The sequence below is a fragment of the Rhinopithecus roxellana genome, chromosome 5, assembly GCF_007565055.1.
Source record: "Rhinopithecus roxellana isolate Shanxi Qingling chromosome 5, ASM756505v1, whole genome shotgun sequence".
Classification (NCBI taxonomy): Eukaryota; Metazoa; Chordata; class Mammalia; order Primates; family Cercopithecidae; genus Rhinopithecus; species Rhinopithecus roxellana.
The window spans coordinates 72,063,062-72,084,376 of NC_044553.1; positions in this window are offsets into that span (position 1 = coordinate 72,063,062).

Here is a 21,315-nt window from a genome sequence, read left to right on the forward strand (position 1 = left end):
GATAAGCCTAGAAAACCAGTCTTTCTCCTGCTTCAGACTCTTCCCTTAGGTCAACGGCAGGGATTAGTGGAAAAAAGCCAATTAAATCTGAAAGGAGCATACATTAGGAGGATCATGAGGTAGGTTGGGGTAGGATTGTGCCAGCATTCAAGGAAATGTGTGAATGTGGTCTTTATCCTATAGGCAGTAAGTTGCATCCAAAGAATTTTAAGCAATGGTATGGCGTGATCAAATCTGTGTCTGACTGCAATGTGGAAGATCTGAAAAGTACAAATTTGGGGACACATAAGCTAGTGAGGAGGCTGTTATAATTAACTCAGTTACATAGGACACATTATTTAGTAGAATGTTTCCCTGAATTCTTACAGTTGATAATCTGGAATCAAAGCACATGTCAGAAAGTTTTACTGGTAGTTGTTACGTCAAGTGTACTTAGCAGCATCCCAGAAGATTTGTCAGTGGCTGCATTTTGTCTGGTGCCAATAGCTGATGATAGTCCAGACTTGAGTTAGAGATAAATCTTGCTTCTATCCAACCTCTCCTAGTATCCTATGCCTGGCTTCCAAATTTCACTGTCACAGAAGTCTAGGCAATGAGAAAGTTAAAAGTTAGGATATTCCAGGGTTTAAATTTCATATATATATATATATATATATATGTAGAGAGAGAGAGAGAGAGAGAGAGAGGTTGGAGATATATATATATATTTCACCTAAAATCTGGTAAGTTTCAGAGTAAATGTGTCTCCTAAGGAATATTTGGGGTTTTAAGATTACACGTAAGAAAAATCTGAAAACCTGGAAGATGTGTCTCAAGTATTTTATTGATAGATCGACACAGTATTCAAGTGGTTAAAAGAAGACCTATTTTTGGCATAGATTCCTTTCTGTTGTGGATAATGGTCTACTTTTATTCAGTTTTGTGCAATCATCACCCAAAGGAATGTTAAGACAGACGTGATTTAGAGAATGATAGAACAACCTTCTGAAACAGACAATGGATATGGCTTTGATATTACAAATATCATGGATCTAGATAACGCACTTGAATAATAATGAAGGCTTCAGATTCTCATGCTGAGTGATTCAGTGAAGCACTATAAAGCATCAGGATATTCTGGCTCTTATCACTCAAAGTTAGTAGAAATGGTATTAGAGAGATTCAGGTTTTACATTTATACTCAAAATCATTGAAATTTTATCTTCCAAGAATAAAGAGATTTAGATTTCAGTGTTTAGAAGGACTATGATATGTGTGTGTGTGCCTGTGTGTGTGACGTGTCAGCTTTTAGTTGGTAAAATACTGATCTTTGATGAGGGAAACCAAAATTCTTTCAAATTATATGTAATAGACATCAATTGCCCTACAGAACTATTTTCCAGTTTGGTGAGTTACCTTTTTCCTTGATTCCTGTTTATACTTTCCAATCCAGCTAGGGAAAATGAAATGGGTCCTATTCGGCCAGAATTCTCTCCTGATGTCTTACAAACTCAATGGTTTGTTAATAGCGCACTAACACAAAGCAAAGCAGTTTGTCTGTTGGAAAATTTCTAAGCGGGCTTCATCTCAACTCTGCTCTATTGAGAGGGCCCATACGCATTTTCAAGGAGTGTGGATTTTATGACTGCAGCTTGAGTGCAGCTGTGTCTTTTCCAATCTAGGGCCAAGAGACAAAATGCAACATGAGATTTTTAAACATTCCAAGGCCCATCTGCCATGTAACCCACTTATCTTTGTGGCTGCAAGTTCTTTATTGATCCAAAATGGTAAAGAAAAAAAAAAATGGTAACAAAGGGGGAAAATGCAGAGGGAGAGAAAAGCCATCATTCCTTTCTTTTGTGTTGTTCTTCCAGCAGCATCTGTGAGCAATTGTCACAATTACTAGTCAAACTGTATTTGACTTGTTGCCAACATGAATTTTCCAAAAACCCAGTGTAAACAAACTCTGCAAGTACTTCCTCATTTGCCAAGCCAGTAATTATTTACTTTGTTTGGGCCTAGCATTAATGTCAGTTCAGCTTTACAGCCTGTAATGTGTTTGTTAATGAAACTGTGAGGTCTAAAGCTACATATTAACCTTGCCACCCTTCAATTTTGAGCTCAATAAAGTTGCACCATGGTTTTGTAAACTAGTGTTGGGGGACAGGCAAATGATTAATTATATTTTTCCCTTTTCCTTTATCCAAGCAAATTGTTAATCTTTAAGCCTGCCTCGCATTTTAAAGTTAACAAACTAAAATCCAGCTGCTGGGAGATATGATATTATTTAGACAAGTCTCCATGGCTCTTTTGATGCCATATTTGGAAATCCTCAGCAGTGATGCTTGCACTGATGTTTAGCAACCTTGCAGGCACTGTGTGCTTCTTGAAAGGAAGGAAAATACCTTAGAAAATCTGGGAATATCTATTTGGTAAAAAAAAAAAGTGATGGAATGCATGGTTGGGACCTAGTATTCATTTCATGGAACTAAATCAAAGTCAGGTGTTTTGAGGATATTTGGGTAATTCAGCTACTAAAATAGATAAAAATTCCTGATTGAGGAAGAAGCCAAGAGCCTAGGGAGAAGGAGACTTCTGATTTTAAGGATCTGATATTTTTCCCTCAGTCACAGTGGAATCTGCTCTGTCTCTGGTGTTAAATACACACTGTTCAGTGACTGCACCCTAGAATACAACAGAAGGCAGGTAAAAAGCTCCATTCTCATCGAATTTCTATTCCATGGGAATTGGGAGGAGAGATAGTAATCATGAAAATAAATAGGCAGATTCATTTCAGATCATGATAAAAATAGTCAATAAAATAAAGGGATAAAGCATGAAGTCATGGGTTTGGGTGGTCAGAGAATGCATCTTTGAAAGGGAGACATTTGAGCTCATACCTGCATATTGTGACAGAGCCCCCATTAAATGTATGGGGATAAAACTTTTCAAGAAAATGGAACAGCAGCAAGTGTTTGAGCTCTTTGGTAGGTACCAAGAAGAGGAGGAAAGCTGGTGCTGGTGTTGCTACCCAAACAAATTTAGAGGTGAAAGGAAAGAAGTAATAGGTTTTAGGATTACACCTTCAAGAACAGAAATTCTTCTGAAGCTTACTGGGGTAGCGCTGATTTGTTTAGGAGAGGGACAAACGTGAAGGGGAAGGCACTTGGCTGATACTAGATAAAAATTCGCTGTAAAAATATCCCTTTTTATAAGCACCTTCATGACCACCTCCTTTTCCGAGTGTTTGAAGGCTTAAAAGCCTCAGGAACTGTCTACAGATTTGACTTACAGATGAAATGTAGTTCTTTACTGGGGAGCTATGACTATTTGATTTACCTGACATGGAAATTGACTCTAGATAGAGGTGTCTATTTTATCGAATATAAAGCTGTAATGTTTCAGGAAGTTAGGTGATTATTTTCTCCTTTATCTCCGGAGAAGGTGTGAGTAAATCCCCCCAAAGGAATAATTTTGTTTAGCATCAGAAACTGATGGTTGTGTTTGATTATGTAGTTCTGAGCTCAGAATAGGCATTTTATGCAAAAATCAATATGAATTATGGAAAGAATCTAGCATTTTAGTTACACAGTGTAAGAATTTTATAGTTAGCTACAGTGAGGAAGGAGACTACAGAAGGCAATTTCAAGAATCTTTCAGGAATCCTTTTTCTGGGGAAATACTTTACACTTAACAGTATAAGTTGGTGAAAAATGCACAAATTGGATATTCTCAAAATAAATAGTGAGAGAGAAAATGTAAAGAATCTTATGAAAAATATCAATTCCTTATGAAAAATTATATTTTAACTCCTTTGTATGCCCAGAGTCCTTGCATTCATGTCTTGTTTATTTTATTTAACATATTTATTTTGAGGTAATCTTAGCTTATGAGCTAAAAATTTCAACTTGTCATACTAAAAATATTTTTAAAATAACAATCCTCCAACCCTGGTTCACATAAATCACAAACAGAACAGAAATTTGTGGATAATTGGATTGAGCTCTGAGCTTAAAGATGAAGGAGACAAAAGCATGCCCCAAAGAAGCATTTGATAGTCTTAGTCTTATCTGTGGATGTTTTACACCAGGCGTGGAGGCAGTATTTGTTTACAATAATTTGTGCTATCTGCAGTGACATTTTATTTGAGCTGGTATCCTGTATCTAAGCCAGAACATTCATGTATAAGGGTTTGTTTTGCTCTCCCGCTTTGGTTCAAATGTGATACTAAAGCAACAACGCCTCTTTTGAAGGCTGAGCTGGCAAGCTGAGGAGCTTGTTTCTAATACAGGGACACAGGCTGTAGAGCAAGAATGATAACAGAAGACAATGACATGTCACGGGAGCTTTGCAACAGCTGTAGTCTTCAGAAGGTCAGAAACAGTGCTGCAAGCTACCTTTGTAGATATAGTGTACAGAACTTAATAAACTCACTGGATTTGGAGTAATCACAAACCTGCTACCCCTCTGCTTATGCTTCTCAAGTAAATCTTGAAAATCCCCAGCGATATCTGAGTTTTTAAAAAGTGTCATCATTTGTGATAATAATCACTGGAAGATACACAGAAGCTCTTCCATATTGTTTATGGCTGGAATTTTAAAGAGCCACTGCACAGACGAAGAATGAGGTATGTTTCCTCGATAATGATCCAATAAGCCACGCGTGTTTTCATGCATATAATTTAGCCATTCTACGCAGATGCACACTGAGTAATGCTCCAGGCATTTCCACTTTTTTCTTGTTCACGGTCTTCCTCCTCCTCCTCCTTTCTCTCAGCCCTTGTTTCTAGAATGTGCTCTTTTAAGTCAGTGATGAAGTTGAGACTAACTTCAGTAGACATTGTGAAGCTAAGTGTTCAATGAATTGTTTTTAAAATATTGTAATTTATGCTGATGACCGCCAATAGTTTTTTAAAAATTTATCTTAACCTATTTGTAAATGTTTGTGCCCATCTCTGCAGAGTTAGGAATGTGGAACAGAGAGAAAGGTTCAAAAATGTGGAAAGGACAGCATAATAAAAATAAAATCTATTCAACAAAAATGCTTATTTTAAAAATTGTACTTGTGGAAAGCAATGATGACACTCATATTTAAAGTAGACTGAGAGTCATGCCAAAATCCCAACTTTGTAACCTACTGTATGAAAGACAAAGACTTGGTTTAACCAGTTTTTTAAGCCGGAAGACACTCCTGGAGGCAACACAGATATTTCAGACTTTTTTTTTTTTTTTTTTTTGGCCTATGGATTTTACTAATAAACCCACGTGTAGTTTAATTACCTTATGCTTATTTTAATATCAGGGTGATGCAGCACTATATCTTATTCACCACACACCCCAGTTGTATGTTCCACTTTCATCTGTTCATTTGCTGACTCATTGATTCACTTTTACTAAGTGTCTAGTATGAGAAATATTGTGAGGATAAAAGGAGAAACAAGACCGAGCCTCTATCCTTGGGACCTCCTTAGGGCACATTTGCCTGTGCTCACACATACATCTTCACATACACTTACACACATACACAGGTTGTCAAAGTATTTTGTGTGCCAAATAACGACCTTGCCTGTCTACTTGGAATCTGGTGGTCAGAGTGTGAAGAAACACTTATTTTCAGCCTGAGGCCCAGAGAGTCACTGAGATTTCTCTGACCAGATACAAAACAGTAATGAGGATGAGAGAAAGAATTTTTTTTCATGCTTTTAGAGTAAACTGTATTGAGCCTAGTAAGTTGAGTAAAATCTCAGGTTTCTTAAACTATTCAGTTCTCAACAATAAACTTTAATTGTAGATGTTAATAAGCCATTACGTCCCTCTCTGGATGCAGGCATGGCATACAGAATCCCCCTCCCAATTCTTCTCTTCAACCAAGAGGAGAAGAAACCAATATCTCAAATCCCACAGATGTCCTCATTGGTATTTTGTGATTTTCATAGTCATTTTATGTCTACCTTCTGAATTGCAATTTAGAATTAAATTATCTCTTGTTAGTACTGGTGACTCAATGTTCTGGATAAAATTTATTTTCATCAGTTAAGTGATACATTTATTAAGAAGTACATTCATTTATACTTTGGATGCTTCCAAATAGTATTTGAGGATGCCGGGCTAAGAACAATCTTTAGCTCACATTTTGCCTATATCTATTTAGGTAGACACTATGGTTTCTCTGTGGATGTGCTTCTGGGTTCATTTGATTTTAAAAGCCAAAGCATCAGCTCATGTTTTAAGATGAATAACCTTGTAATCACACTTTATGCTGTATTATATCTCTACTTGTACCATCAACATGACAGTGAGCTTCTTGAGGACAAGGCTTATGTATTATTTATCTTTATGGCTTCAGTACCTAACACTGTGCTGAAATATAGGAAAGCCTTGAATAAATAGGACCCAAAACAGAGATGGGGAAGGGTCAGTCATGAAGGTGGCAGCAAAGTGTGATTCCCAATGCAAAGCATATTTTTGAAATGCAAATGCTTACTTTCAGTTTCTGAGAAGCAAAGTCACCCTGGAAAATAACACCTACTGACCATACAGAATTTAAATATTAGCTACCATGTATTGAGCTCTGAGTGTGAATTAGAATCTGTGTGCCAAGCACTTTATATACAATATCTTATTTAATCCTTGCAACCACAGGAGCGATAGGTAAAAGCAACAACAATACAGCAAAATAAATGTTGTGGTTGTAGGATACAAACTACTTGGGAACAAGAATGCTTTCTGTTTCCTGTTCTGTTACTGATTTATGTCTCTGGTACTAGAACCAGGCACCATTCTAAGTACCAGAAGTGGATTTAACAAGAAGGAAAATACTGTATATTTGGGGCTTGAGATGAATCTGAAATGAGTAAGACAAAGTCTCTACCCTAAAGGCCTAGAAAGAGCTTGTTTAATGTATTTGGCATTTGGAAGAGTATTTGTACCCTTAGTGACAAAAGTTGCATCAGAATATTTGGGACTTAAGCCAGACTGCAGTGGACTGAGAATGAACACAAGCTATGGAAGTGAGCAGAATATATGCCATGTTCTTCCAAGAGGTTGATGAAAAGAACAAGAAAAGAAGGGGTAATCTGGGGGAAATTAGGGCTGAGGGAAGGTTTTCTTCCTACTTGTTTCATTCAGAAAATGTTGAGTCCACCATCATATGGAAACATGATAAAGAAATGACAAAGAGGAATGCTCTTGTAGTAAAAATATAAGAAAGGTAGAAGGCAGGTACAGAAATAAGGAAAAGAAATGAATGCAGGATAACTGGTGTACAATTCTGTACATCTTTTTGAAAATTTAAATAAAGTCCCCTTTTTTTATGTGCATGTTGAAATTCTATGTGTTATCCAGTGGAAGGCTTTGCTTAGACTTCTAATCTAGTTCTCATTAAGCTTATTATGTTTTCACTCACTTTTCCAAGATACTTAATATTCCTTTAAACAATCTTGTATTATAAATAATATTACTGATAAAAGTAATACATGTTGATTGTAAAAAATTTGGAAAATACAGATGAGCCAAAGAATTTTGTATTTTAAGTTCATTCTAAATATACTCATTATCCTTCCATCAGAAGGAATTATAATGATCATGGCCACCACTGAATCAGTCTCTCCCCCCTTGTTTTTTGTTTGTTTGTTTGTTTTGAGACAGAGTCTCACTCTGTTGCCCAGACTGGACTGCAGTGGTGTGATCTCGGCTCACTGCAACCTCCGCCTCCCACGTACACGAGATTCTCCTGCCTCAGCCTCCTGAGGAGCTGAGATTATAAGCGCCTGCCACCTCACCTGGCTAATATTTTGTATTTTTAGTAAACACGTGGTTTCACTGTGTTAGCCAGGATGGTCTCGAACTCCTGACCTTGTGATTTGCCCTCTTCAGCCTCCCAAAGTGCTGGGATTACAGGCGTGAGCCACTGCACCCAGCCAGTCTCTCTCTTATCTATATTTTGAAAATGTGTATTGTTTTTGAAATAAGTACAGTATCACATAGCCAAAACTATTACAAAATCTACATTTTAAAACAATATTTCTTTTCATATCATTCCACATAAATCTGTCTCATCACTTTACTGGCAAAAGATAATTCAATTGTAGGAATTTATTGTAATTCATTGAATAATTCTTTACTGTTAGATAAAACTTTAGTGCTTTTAGATTTTACTATTATAAACAAGTATCCATGACTGCCCTTGGAATCCTAGAAGTCAATTGCTGAGTCAGAATATGCACTATGTTTTTGTGGTTTTTGTGATGTTTTTCCTGATTGTCTTCCATGTAGGTTATACTTAATGTACATGATCCACAGAAGAATATGAGAGGGGTTATTATTCCTCACCATGGCTAATACTAGAGATTAGCATTAAAAATCCTTTTAAATACCAAATTTTATTTCATACATACTTCTTTAGGATCCTACTTTGTATTTTTATAGTAAGATTGGATTTCCTTCTATTGACTCTGTCATTCCTTGGTCATTTACTTCTATGGTTATTTGATATATTTTTGTTTTGGGGCTGAATTTCTCTTAGTGTGTGGCAAGCGTACTTTTAATGTTGTATGTTGAAATGAGCCACTTATTAGACATTTATATTCTGTAAATATTTCCTCTTTTTGTCATTTGCAATTTACTTTATAATGATTTTAGTCATGCGTAAGTTTCAAAAATTTGAAGTATTAAGCATTTTTCTTTATGGCATTCCTGTGAGGTTAAGGACTGTCTAAATATTCAACTCGTATGTTTATGGTTTCACTTTTTATGTTTGAATCTTTAAACACTTGGCGTTAATTTCATCGTGGGGTATCAAGTGTATAGTATGTATGGATTTAAGATTGTTTTTGTGTTTGGCTAGTTGTCTAAACACCACTAATTGAGTAATCAATTATTTTCCTCCCTGATTTGAGGTACCATTTCAAATCGTATATTAAGTTCTTGTTAACGACTCTAGGTATAAATATTATAATTTTATAAATTGATATGTCTGCCATTTCTTGCAACAATATCACATAATTTATTTTATCATAGTTTGTACTGTCACTTGGCCAAGATTTTCCTGTCTTTTACAATTTCAAAATATTTGGGCTTTTTAAACGTATTTATTACATTGTTATCCTCATAGTTACTTTTGGTAATTATATCCATACAATGGAATACTATTAAGCAAGAAAAAGGAACTACTGACACAAGCTATAACATGGATGAGCCTCTAAAACATTATATTCATTGAAAGAGCTAGACATGAGAGATCTAATAATATATGATTTGAATTATATGAAATGTCTAGAAAAGGCAAATTTATAGAGACAGAAAATAGATTAGTTGTTACATGAGACTAGGGGTGGAAATGGGAAATAACTGTAAATGGCAATAAGGGATCTTATTTGTAGGGATGAAATGCTCTAAAACTAATTTAGGATTTTGGCTACACCAAATAAATTTTGGTAGTAAGGTTACCAAAATTTATTTTATTGCACTTGAAAGGAGTGATTTTTATGATATGTAAAATACAATTCAGTAATGTTGTCATTAAAAGAATTATTCTAGCAAGTTAGTAAAAATTATCACTTTGTTTTGTTAGACATTGGACTATCTTTATATGTTAATTTTATAACTGATTTCTAAGAATATTGTTTTCTCTTCTGAACTATGATATTTATTTTCCAGGGAATTTCTAGAACTTTATTACTATAACTTCACCGTTTTACTATTAATCCCCTAGGATCATTAGGTTTTTTGTTTGTTTTATTTTTAGGAGGTTGCTAGTGTTGATAATTTTCCCTCATTAAATAAAATAAATTGATAATATAAATAGAAGACTGCTTGATGTCTATGTATTTACTTCATAAATAGACCCATTAATAAAACTAATTATTAGTTCTAACAAGTGAGCGATTCTGGAATGCACTGAGAAGTTTAAGTTACGTCAGCAATCTGACTGACCTCTGGACCAGAGATTTTAGAATAACAGGTTATGGATTTAGCCACAACTTGGGTAATTTCACTGTGAGTTTTCTTCCCCCAGAAGTTGTTAGGTGGAGGTCACTTGGTCCTGGAAATTTATCAATATTTGGTTTGTCAATTTGGTTTAAATTGAGAATATCTACTACCAGTGTCAGACCTTGAACCTATGGCCTACCAATATGAAAACAGAATTTTAGAGTGGGGATTTGTATAACAGCATGCTTAGTAAATTAACTAACGTGTAACAGTGATTAGCATTTCACTGAATTCAAGCATATGTTAAGAGATCACAATCAGAATCCTGGCCATCAGGTAAATTAACAAGCCATTTGGCTGGGAATAGAATGATTAGCACAGGGATAATCTACTCTATTGCTGATGATTATTGGGCTTGAGACAGCTATCTGATAACCACATGTTTCAGCAAATATTGAGCAAATCTTTACCACTAGGAAAAAAATGAAGATTTTACTTGCTTACATTCGGTTGCTGACATATTTACCACTTAAAGACACTCTGTTTTACTAATGTACACTCTAATTACCAGATAAAGGTGTATGAGAGGAAGTTAGAAAGGTTAAGTGGTGGTAAGTTTATGGAAATAAAAAGAAAGAGAGAAGGTGGTATGTTAGAATTCACTTAGAAATATGTAGCATTGTGAGGAAAGAAATAAATTTTGAAAGTGGTACTGAATTATTGGAGCAGAGAAACTATGAGTTATAAAGATACTGTGGCATGATATTGCTGTTCATTTAGAGTTGTAGTAATTTTTAACTTTTATTACTGGATGCAGTAATATCAAGAAGCATTGGAGATATCTGCTGGTTCCATTGAAATACCTCTCATTGTATGACAGTTACAAAATATTTTTCTGGATACTTAGGAATATCCCACAGTCAATATTGTAAACCTTAATTTTTGCCAATTTTGGCACAAAGATGCCTAAATTGCAGTCTCAGTTTATCATTAAGTTGGCATTGCTCCATGGAGGAAGCATAAATCTCACAAGTACAAAACTTCCAAACCAATAGAACCAAAAGTTAAAAGGATGGAGTAAAAAGTAATTAATGGGTTATTACTTGAACAAGCAAGTAAACGTGGAAAGTGACTCTGAAGTATTTGAGCAGAGAGGGTACGCATTACAAACATATTTTGGCATGATAGTCCTGTTCATTTTTTCACTCTTATGTCAACTGCTTGGTTTCCAGATGCTTAGGATATGGCTAGAAAAGAAACAATATTATTTGTTGTTTCTGGTTTGGAGCATACATTGTTATTCTATCTAAATGGCTTACTCTGCAATGAGATAGATGATAAAGTTCGTGAATCCCATGAAATTTAGCCCATTGTACATCTTATTTTACCGAAAGTCTGCTCCTTGTTCAGGAGCAATATTGCGTAAGATTCCACGATGAAGTTTTCAGAAACACCACAGATTGTAGAGTTATATATAGCATGACAGACAGAGAAATAAAACTGAAATCCAGCTTGTGTCTAACCGGTGTCATAAATTAGATTCCTTGAAAAGTAGACTCGGAGATAGGTTTGTGTGTAGGATGTTCATTGAAGGGTGCTCTGGGAACTATCACCTCTGGATGAGTGAAAAGATGAGAACTGGAAGGAAGTTGTGAAGCAATCATGCAAAGTCCTTGGCCAGCCCCTGTAGGGAGTTCTAAATCTGGAATGGCCCTGCAATTTTGTCCTGAAATGGGGACACAGGGACTGGGCCTTTATGTTTTTCCATCAACCAAGTCTTTAGAGTACAGAACATAAGAATTAATCCATGTTGTTGGATCCACGAATAAACTTTCCTTTCTTTCCTGGTCCTTTAATTCTTACTGCTAGGGCATACCATCTTTTATCTTTCTGGTTATGAAGAACCACTGTACTAGAGACTTTCTGGTAAGAATTTTCATGAGATGTATATATGCACATACTTTAAGTTTATTCTGAGAGGTCTTCCCCAAACCTGTTGGCCACAACCCTTCACACTTGGTCTAGTCATAGAAAACTCCCAGGAGTCTAGGTGTGTTGGAGGTAGTTACTATTGTGGCAGAAATGCACGAAGAGTGGGAGCAATCCATTTTGAATCCTGGGACGTACTTGATCCTATTGCCTATTGTAACATCATTTATATCCCTACATTACAGGAGAGAAACCTTGATTGTAAGAAATTTAAATCTTTTATAATGGTCAGAACCACACTTGTCCTGCATGCTTGCCTTTGCTCAGCAGCAAAATTAGTATCAGGAGGAGATACTAACTCTGTGTTCAAAGTTTTTTTCTTGCCAAGATAGCCTGGAAAAAACATCAGTCAGTACTTCTGTTCACAAGACACACATGAATGGAAGAGACTCACTGAGAATTGTCCCCCAACAAATGCATTATCATTTCATATATTGCTGAATTGGATTGCTAATATTCTGTGTAGAAATTTTGATTCCATTTTCACATTTGTGATTGGTCACACTTTTCCTCTCCTCTAATGTTTTAGTCAGGCTTTGGTATCAAGTTTCGCTGGCTTCATGAAACCAGTTGGGAGTATTCTCTTTCACTGTTCTCTTGAAGAATTTGCATAATACTGATATTATTCTTTGTTCACATATTTGGTGGAATTCACCAGTGATGCCATCAGAGTTTGGAGTTTTCTAATTGAGAAGATTTTAAATTATATATATATATATATATATAATTATTAGAAGATTATATGGAACTGTTCAGATTATCTATTTTTGTGTGTCAATTTTGTTAAGTTCATGACTACAAATTTGTCAAATTTATGTAAATGATACATTTATTGGCAATATTTTTATTATAACATCTGTTTTGAAATATTGGAAAAATCTTTGTTCCAAGCTCTTGGCAAATAATTAGGAGCTAAAGGAAATGTTCTTAAATTGTTAAGAGTTTTACAAAAAAATCTAAAACGAACATCCTACTTAATGGTAAATATTTTAAAGATTGTCGTTTAAAATAAAAAGCAAAACAAGTTTGCATTTTATTACTATTATATTTGACATTACACTGGGGTTCTTAGCCCATGAGCAAGTCAAGAATAAGTAAAATAAGTTCTAGAAAGGGAAGAGTGAAATCATTATTATTTGCAGGTGACATAATTGTCTGTGTAAAACAGCTAAACATTTACAGACAAATTATTAGAATTAATAAAAGAGCTTAACAAGGTAAATAAATAGAGATTTACAAAAATTTCCCTATATAAGTAGCAATTAATAAAAATGATATTTTAAAGTATAGGACATTGGTAATAGCATCCAAAAAAAGAAATAACAGGCATACAGCCCAGAGAGGAGGAAATAAAACTATCTTTGTAGGTATATAACATGATTATCTAAGAAAAATATCCCCAAGAATATTTTAAAAAATCCATTAAAAGTGAGTAGATTTAGCAAGGTCACAGTATACAAGACCAATATACTTGCATTAGCTGAATATCTGCATTCGAGACATGAACAACTGAAACTCAAAGAAAGTAATACCTTTTACAATGGCTTTAAAACATAAAAATATTAAGGGATGAATCCAACAAAATATGTACATCACTTATATGCTGAAAACTAAAATATTTGGATAAATCAAGGGAAAGATAAGTAAGTGGAGAGATAAACCATGTTCATGTATTTGGGAGAGCCAATATTTTTAAAATATTCATTATTTTCATTTTAGTCTAGCAATTCAGTGCAATCCCAATTAAAATCATAGCAGGCTTCTTATATAAATTGACAAGATAATTCTCACATTTATATGGAAATACAAAGGAATAGAATAGAATAAAATAAAACAACTTTGAGAGAAAGAGAAAGATTTGGAGGACTGATACTACCTGAGTTAAAGACTTAAAGTTTCTGTGGCCTAGACAGTGTACCACTAGAGGAAGAATAACATAGTTCAACAGAAAAGGATAAGGTACAGAAATAAATCCACATACAGATGCTCAACTGATTTTTGAAAAAGTGTCAAGGTAATTCAATGAACAAAGAGTAGTTTTGTCAACAAATCTTGCAGGAACTCTTGGACATCCTGATACGGTTTGGCTGTGTTGTCACCCAAATCTCATCTTGAATTGTAGCTCCCATAATTCCCACATGTTGTGGGAGGGGCCCGGTGGGAGGTAATTGAATCATGGGGGCAGGTCTTTCCCATGCTAATCTCATGAGGGTGAATAAGTCTCTTGAGATCTGATGATTTTATAAAGGGAGTTTCCCTGCACAAGTTCTCTTCTCTTGTCTGTCACCATGTGAGACATGACTTGCACCTTCCACCATGATTGTGAGGCCACCCCAGCCACGTGGAACTATAAGTCCATTAAACCTCTTTCTTTTGTAAATTGCCCAGCCTTGGGTATATCTTTACCAGCAGCATGAAAATGGACGAATACACATCCACATGCAAAAATGAACCAGTCTGTACTCCACACAATATGCAAAACTTAATTTGAAGTAGACTTAAATGTAAAACCTAATAATGTGAAATTTCTAGGAGAAAACATGGAAGAAAATCTTTATGATCTTGTGCTAAGTATTGGTTTCATAAATAGGGCACACACATACCCACACAACAATAAAAAAAAAACACAAAAGAGTACTCTTCAACAAAATAAATATCTTCTGCTGTTCACAATACATTGTTAAGAAAATTAAAATATCAGGCAAAAACTAGGAGAAAGTATTTGCAAAACACCTATTTGTAAGGACTTGTATCTAGATTATATAAAGAACTCTCACAATTATATAACAATAAACAACCCAATCAAAAGAATAAGCAAAAGATTTGAGCAGACACTTCACTAAAAAGAGATATGCATAAGCACATAAAAATATGCTCAACACTATTAATCATAAAGGAATTGAAAATTAAAAGCATAAATGAGATTTACATACTTACTAAAATGACCAAAATTAAGCAAACCGACAATGTCAAGTCAAAGATGCAGAGCAACTGGAACTCTCATATGTTGCTGTTGAGCAAGAAAATAGCTATAGCTTCTTTGGAAAACAGTTCAGCAGTTTCTAATGCGGTTACGCATCACCTTAATATATGACCCCATAACTCAACCCTTAGGTTTACACAAGAGAAATGAAATCTTAAGTTCACAGAGAGGACTATTTGCAAATGTTTATAGCAGCTGTATTTTTAATCACTGAAATATGGAAACAATCCAGATGTTTATCACCTGAGGAATGGATAAATAAATTGTGGTACCTTTATACCATTGGAATACTATTTAGCAATAATAAGAAATAAATTGTGATATATACAACAGTATGGTGGATTTAAAAAGCATTGTGTTAATTTTAAAAGCCAAACACAAAAAAACTACCTTCTGTATACGATTTATATGATGTATTGGAAAAGACAAAATGTTGGGGACAGAATTTAGATCAACTAGAGGCTAGGAGTGGAAATGATATAACAAAGGATCACAGGTCAATTTTAGGAAGCAACAGAAATACTTTTTTTTTTATCTTGATGGTGACAGCTCCATGACTATATTTGTTAGTTAAAATAATATATTTAAAAATAATTTTTGTATGTAAATTATACCTCAATAAAAATAGATACATACTATTTCAAATAGCATCCAGACACTAAGAAACTAGTAATAAATCTAACAAAAGATGTGCAAAATATATGAAGAAAGTTGTAAAACTTTACTGAGCAATATTAAAGAGACCTAAAAATGGGGAAATTTAATAAATTGAAGGATGGAAAGACTAAATTTGGGTCAATTCTCTTCAAACTGTTTTATAAATTCAATGTAATATGAATTAAATCCCAAAAGGATTTTTAAAGTACTTGACAGCTAATTCTGAAATATGTATGGAAATATAAAGTGATAAGAGTAGCTAAGATACTGAAGAAGGAAAACAAGGTAGCAGGTCTGAAATTCTAGATACCAGACTTAAAGCTGTTCTAACCAAGACAGCGTGAATTGACATGGAGATAAAGAAAGGTGAAATGAAGAAATGTGTGTGTGTGAGTATTGACACTTGCTATATGACAGATGTGACACAGTATATCAGTGGAGAAATAAAGGCCTTTCAATAAACGGAAAAACCAGAAATTGAGCATCTATGTAAAAAACAGAATTAGGCTCACTCTTGCATCATATTCAAAAATAAATTCCCAATGGAATAAATAGTTAAATATGAATGACAAAGCTAAACAACCTCAGAAAGGTGCTATAGGAGAACAACTTGCACTCTTCAGATTGGTCAAAAGTTCTCAACTTCAACAACATTAATGTTGGCAAGTATGTGAAGCAATAGGAATTCTCAAGCTGTTCATCAGAGTGTAAATTTGATTTCTGCAGTATGAAATATCGTTTGGCAGTCTGTGTGAAAGTTGACTATAAGCATGGCCTATAGTCCAACAATTCCACTGTAAGCAGCAACATTTGTAGTAGCCAAAAACTAGAAGCACCCCAAATGCCCGTCAATAGAATGGCTAGATAAATTACAGCAAGTTCATACAATAGAATATTATATAGCAATGAAAATCAGCAAACTAGAACTACATGTGACAACATGAATTAATTTTAAAAATACAATATTAAGTGCAAGTATCAAGATGCCAAAGAAACCATACAGTATAACTCTATTCAAATAAAGTTCAGAAGTCAGAAGAGTGGCTACTTTTGAGGAAGAAAGGGGTTTTGATTGAAAGGGACACTTGGGTGAAGGGTATTTCTATGGAGCTTGTAACGTTCTATCTAACCTAAGTGGAGTTAATAAGTGTTTGCTTGAAAATTATTTAACTAGCACAAAGATTGTGTCTTTTCTCTATGTAGGTTATATTTCATATTAACATAATTTGAAAAGCATAGCACAAAATAGAAATATTTGGGCACTTACCTCATAATTATGCAGTCATGTGTACCTTTTCTGATCTTTGAGATGGAAGATGAAATGTATAGCAGTGGCCTTTGACTAGCAAATCTCTCTAGGAAGTTGACTTCAAATCTCTCTAGGCCTTTGACTATCAAAACTCTCTACTCAGTCTGACTTGTCAAAGCAGCCACACAGTGGGAACAGACTTTATGGTGCTGTGATTATAGTAGTCATGCCTATTTATATCCTCAGCACTATAACTCATTGATTAGCAGATAAAAACTGCTCAGTGCATGTTTTCTCAATGAATAACTAGATAAATGAAGAAGTGAATGAATTCACAGCACATCTCACTAAAGCCTACCACCTCACTGCAGAGCCTAGAAAATCCGTTGACTTCCCTGGAATAATTCCTTAATGGAAAACTATAAATAAATTTTAAGGAATAATAACCCTCAACTCTTTGGACTTTGGAGTAATTTTTAAAATAATCTATGAACCTTTAAAAGTCAAGAGGAAACAGCCTCATCTAAGAACTACAGAATCAGTCTGCTGAGGTAGGACCCTACCCGGTGTTTTAAGAAAGCATCAGAGAGTGTTCTAAATCATTCCCCTGAAATGCTACATAAAGAACTCTAAATAATCAACTCTACTAACCTCACAATTATCTAAAACTTTGAGAATGTCTGTTTTTCCCCTTTTCAAATACAACTTCTGATAGATTTCTGTAAAAATATACCAAATCAACCTACTTTCTACCTTTTATCGGTTACAGATTCCCATTCAGAAGCAAAATGGCTCTCCATGGTAAGCAAATACGTAATTAAGATTTACTTTGGTTCAGTGAAAATATGTCTTCTTTCGAAAGAAGGCCCCAAGTCTAGGTTCAAAGTAGGCAAGGTTAGATATGGTGGATTTATCAGTAAATTTAGCCCAATGTAAAAGGCATGCCTTCAAACCTATTAAAGATGGTGCTTATATGATATTCTGTGATGTCTTCCACCTAAGGATTTGGGCAATCCATGCAGTTTACTTCAACCTTGAAAGTGGATTTATAAGAGAGAAAAGGAAAATGCTGAGAATTTTTTTTCTTGGTTTAACATCCTCCCTTTGACCACATAATAGTCCCCAAACTCACACAAGCAGTTCCATATGGAGATGAGGAATGTCTAGCCAAAACAAGTTGTTCAGCTTATTAGCCTTGGGCTGAATAAGTTGCTCAGAATATCTGGCATGGCTACTCCATTTAAAAAGGAGGGGTGGGATGGCTGTGTTTGCCTTTTCATCTCCCCCTAGAGTTTTAGAGGAGAAAACAAATAGTGAGGCAACACTGCAGGCCAGAAATCCTGTGCTCAACTGTTTTCTCTGAACATTTGAAAAGCCTCCCAAGATCAACGACACAGATTTCTTTGCACTTGACTGGCTGCAGAGAGACGGGCACATTGCACAACTTTCATTGTCGTCCAGTTTCACATTTGATCCTTCTTGGACAAGACTATCAAGTTGCTTTGGTGTGAATCTTGGCAGAAAAAGCTTCTTCTCTACAAGAATTTGAAATACTGCGAAAGGCTAGAAAAATTGGCTCCAACTGTAAGCTCCATCATAGAGGAGATGTAGGATCACAGGAAAATTAGAATACATCTTATTTTTGAGATCTCCTTGAGACTAAATTAATTTTATAAGATATAGAGAGTGTAAAATTGTGTTTAAATTTAATTATAATGTTATTTGAGGTCCCCCCCTCTGACACCCCAATCAATTGGGTAGGAAACTCAGTTAATCCCTCTGTCTCTAGTTCAAGTATTAATTGGCACATCATGCAATTATTTTGCTTATCCATTTTGGCATCATTCAGATTTACAAAATAAAGGACATGTAGCTTAGTATTAATTTTTCCATCAGTTCTTACTCATCATGCACATATGCTCAACCTTCTCTCTTTTCTTTCTCTTTCTTTCTTCTTTTTATTTTTTCTTTTTTCTCTTTCATTTTCTTTCTATTCCTTCTTTCCTTTCATTTTCTTTCATTTTCTCTGCCTGCCTCCCTCCCTCCCTTCCTTCCTTCTTTCATTCTATCTTTCTCTACTCCTCCCTGTCCTTCCTTGTTCTTTTCCTGCCCTTCATCTCTCTTTCTTTTTTAAAAAAGCACATACATACCTTCAAAGAATCTTTGAAACTAATTCTGAAGACAGTTAAATGTAAATAATACAAGATTCCTTCTACAAATATGATTCAGAAAAGAGTAAATTTTCAAAAATATTTTTCACCACAAAATTTCTAGACTCCCTGCCTTTAAAAAAAAAAATTGACTGTTATTTTGAGAATGATTATCTAGTAAACAATGCTGATTTCTGCAGCATTTTAACTAGGCTAACCCCCATGGCAACTAAGTGGAAGACCCCTGTGGAAAAGCATGTGGTAAATTACATATCCACTTGTTCTGTAAAATAATTTTATGTCCCATTAATTCAACCCAACAAAACCCAAGAGACTAAGTGACACTTTTAGGCAGCAGTGAAGAGCAGTTATGGCAGCCCCCTACAAGAATGCTCATTTTGCATGGCTGCAAAACATTTACGTGATATACAATTTGCCAATAATTACCCTGACATTTTGATGGAGCCTGACTTCCATATTTGTAAATATTTGTGGTTGCTAAGTTACCAGTTATACTTATTTACATTTGTGTACCATGTCATTTTGTGGCAAAGGAGAATTTTAGACTTCACAGCCGAGGGACACTACCTTCTAATAGATGCCTTCTAAGGAATTTCTAATAGAAATCTTTTATATAACATATTCGTGTTGAAAAATTTCAACCCTTTTAACAACTGAACACTTCTGGTTTATTATATTGCTTTTTCTAACACAGACTGTTTATATGGAACAAGATAAGATATTCTCTTCTACTCTCATTCATTCATTATTTCTACATATTTTTAAAAATTCTTTTGTTTTAGATTCAGAGGGTACACATGCATCTGTATTACATGGGTATATTGTATACTGGTGGGGATTGGGCTTCTAGTGTACACATTACTCAAATAGTGAACATTGTATTCAATAAGTAATTTTTCAATCCTTACCCTTTCCTACCCTTTCTTCTTCTGGAGTCCCCAGTGTCATTTATCTTATTTTTATGCCCATGTATGCCCATTGCTTAGCTCCCACTTATAAGTGAGAACATATGGTATTTGCCTTTCTGTTTCCGAATTAGTTCACTTATGATAATGGCCTCCAGCTCCATCCATGTTGCTATAAAGGACATGATTTCATGCTTTTTAAGGATGCATAGTATTCCACAGTGTGTGTGTGTGTGTATATATATATATATATATATATATATATATATATATATATATCACAATTTATCCAGTCAACTGTTGATGGACACTTATGTTATCAACACACATTTTTGCAAGACCCTGTATTAGGTCCTCTGGGCAATTTGAGGATTATCCTACCTTCTCCTAAGAGTTTAATAGACAAGATAAGATCTGTGAAAAAAACTCAAGTATGCATATAACCTAATTGCCCCCAGGTTTCAGCCAACGAGGACTGAGATATCCCACCTGTTCCAGTGGGAACTGCAGATAGGAAGCATCCCTGTCAAGCATTTCTGGGAGATCCTAAGGAATGCTTTCCATATGTTCACAAACCAGGTTGTGAGCTCCCGTTACTATGAGGTCTTGATCCTGCCTTTCTTCTTCTATATTGGCTTCCTTTATTTTCATCGTCTTCTTATAAAGCCCTTTGAACAGTCATCACATTTATTCACCCCTCAGATATTTTGTGAGTACTTCCTGTAAGACAGGCACCCCCTTTCTTCTAGAGGTAAGTAAAAAACACTTTGGGAAAAGCCCCTGACTCTTGGCACTTTGTGTGTACGTGACTGGGGGAGGGTTAAGGAAAAGCAAATCAGGTGATTTCAGATAGTGACAAATAAGGGAGCTACTCAGAAGGCAGAGGTCAGAGTATCACTTAAGCCCAGAAGTTGAGGCTACAGTGAGTTATGATTGTACCACTGCACTCCAGCCTGGGTGATAGAACAATAGCAAGATCCTACCTCTTAAAAAAAAAAGTGACAAATAGTGTAGATGACACAGAGGTTGGTGGAAGGGGTTACAAAGAGTGAGCAAGACTCTCTGAAGAGGAGGCATTTGACTTGATGAGAAGTTGCTACTGATGTTAGCATCCATGAAGAGAATACCAATTGCATGTCCAGAGTATTGTGGATATTGTGGTTCTGTCATTGTTAGTCCTCAACTTTTGGATTGCAAATACTCCCTCAACTCCTCAACTTTTGCCATACTTTGTTATCCAGACCCCAAAGAGCACACTTGTTTCCAATACCATAATGTCTTTCGTTCATACAACTCCTTCAGCTCTGGGGATATGGACAGACACCATGGCAGTACCTCCATACTCTCATCTCCCTCTTCCCCAGGTGCTAATCAGGATTTGGGGTGAGGGGACTGACACCTATAAAATCAGGGCCCTCTTCAAGAAAAAGGACATAATGTGAATACAAAGTT